Here is a 2,120-nt window from a genome sequence, read left to right as displayed (position 1 = left end):
TTAATTTTTACATCATTTTCTGCCTTTTTCCATCACAGTTGTAATCCCTGTGGGCTTCTCATCACCATATATACTACATTTTTGATATAATAAACAAAGGAAGTTTCACTAGCACTTAATATAAACACTGACAATCGCACACAAGATATCTATCTACACTTATGTGATCCACACCCCTATGTTCTGACCTCCCCAATCTGGGAGAGACTTCTGTACTAAAAATTACCATATACCCCTGGGGGTTAGGACCTTAATATCACTAATACAAAGTGCTGAACACATAACCCAGTCTCAAAATTTAGGAAGCCTTATGAAAAAGATCACTAAGCTTTATGATAAGTGAAATGAAGGATACTAATTGGCACTAAATGCAAAGACGGAGGTGTTTTATTTCTCCAACAGATAACACAAAAGACAGAAAGTACCAGTTCTCAGTCACCCCAACCATTTCCTACTTCATCTTTACTGTCTCCGCCAAATGGCTCCTTAGTCAACGCTCCCTATTATCTAGTCTCCACTAGATATAACTGAGGACACGGTAAGAGGATTTATGATGTATAATAAAAGCAACGCAAGGTAGCATACATTATAGTTAAAACAAGCCTGAAATATCCAACAGAGAAGGAATAGAATGAAAGAAAAAATAAGAGGAACACATAATAGTTGCTGACAAGTTAAAAAACAAAACAAAACAGAACACAAAGCAGTATGAATTCAATAATTATGTGAAATGTTTAACATACCGACAAAGGTCAGAAATGACTAGCGTTTACTGATAGGTTTATGTTCACTATTGAATGAAGCCTGGCAAACTGCCCAAACCTAAGAAAACCACCCAAAAAATCCAAATCAGTGTATCCAGACACTTGACACTTTAGATAAACAGGAGCTTTAAAACATTCAATTTTACTATTAAAAATGTCTTGGCCACAAGCTAGGAAGCACAATGTGATCTTTTTGTCTTTAAAAAACAAAAACAATTGTTTAAGTACAGTCTATGTCTATAAAATCTTGTGAAGAAAATCTGAAAGAATAGCCACTGCTCTGTTAATGAACTCTGGGGTGTGAATTTTTTTTTTTTAAAGATTTATTTATTTATTCATACAGAACTGAGGTACAGGCCAGAGATACGGAAGGTGAGAGGATTCACCAGGGACAGAGCAGGGAGCAGGCAGATGGAGAAGCACACTGCTGAGGGGAGTAGTGGGAGGGTCAGGAGAGGTCTGCCACGCCATGTGGATCTCCTGCAGGGCAGGCGGGGACCGAACTCATGTGGAAGTGGCTTAAGCTTCTTATTGCTGTGCTTTAACCCGCTGCGCCACCAGGGAGGGCCCTGGGATGTGAATTTTAAAGCTCAATAAAGATACGTATTTAAGTATTTAAAATAAGGGAAGTATGGAAATTATTTTGAGACAGTTCTCCTTTTTTCCAAATTAAAAAAAGTGATATAGTAAATCAGAATCAAAACTCTGTGTTCTGTCACAAAGGACATATAAACACATAAAAATAGATAAGAGGTCAGTATACTTCTAAAAATACATCTAACTTTCTAAAATTAAGCAAACAGTCACTTTTCAAATGTCTAAAGTGATTGTATATTGCTTTTACTTTTTAATTGGGAAGTTTAAAATTACATACTTTACTCAAATTTGAGATCAATAAAATGATTTTAGGAGTAAACATTACAGATTATAAGAAAGAGAAAGATAATATCATCAATCAGTAACTATGAAAGAAATGAAAGGTTTTGAATAATTCAAATAAAGGTTTAAAGTTTATTACTACTTAACTTTAATGAGAAGTTTTCAAACTTTTAAGGTACAATTTCATTTTTAAAAGCACAGAAAACAATGAAAACGATTTTAAAATGTTAACATGAAAGTCATAGAAACGTTAACAAAGGAAATAGAATAGTACAGCGAGGAAACATAAAGGATAAATATAAATGCACAAAATCCCACTAGCAAATAACATTTAGGGTTATATTAAAAGACAACTGTTGGGCCCTCCCTGGTGGCGCAGCGGGTAAAGCACAGCACTGAGAAGCTAAAGCCACTGCAGCATGAGTTCAATTCCTGCCCCCCCCGGAGGTGACCACATGGCGCGGCAGACCTCTCCTG

The 2,120-nt window shown here is 35.9% G+C and overlaps 1 protein-coding gene across 1 annotated transcript in view; it reads right to left on the bottom strand.

Annotated features, from left to right (window-relative positions):
• LSM14A (LSM14A, SCD6 homolog A (S. cerevisiae)) overlaps nucleotides 1-2,120 on the bottom strand; it is a 22,703-nt gene that overhangs the window by 7,231 nt on the left and 13,352 nt on the right. The window lies entirely within an intron of this gene.

This window comes from Condylura cristata, unplaced genomic scaffold (assembly GCF_000260355.1).
Source record: "Condylura cristata isolate star-nosed mole 26May11 unplaced genomic scaffold, ConCri1.0 scaffold00028, whole genome shotgun sequence".
Lineage (NCBI taxonomy): Eukaryota > Metazoa > Chordata > Mammalia > Eulipotyphla > Talpidae > Condylura > Condylura cristata.
The sequence above is the reverse complement of the archived record's forward strand: the minus strand, read 5'-3'. Positions and strand labels throughout refer to the sequence as shown.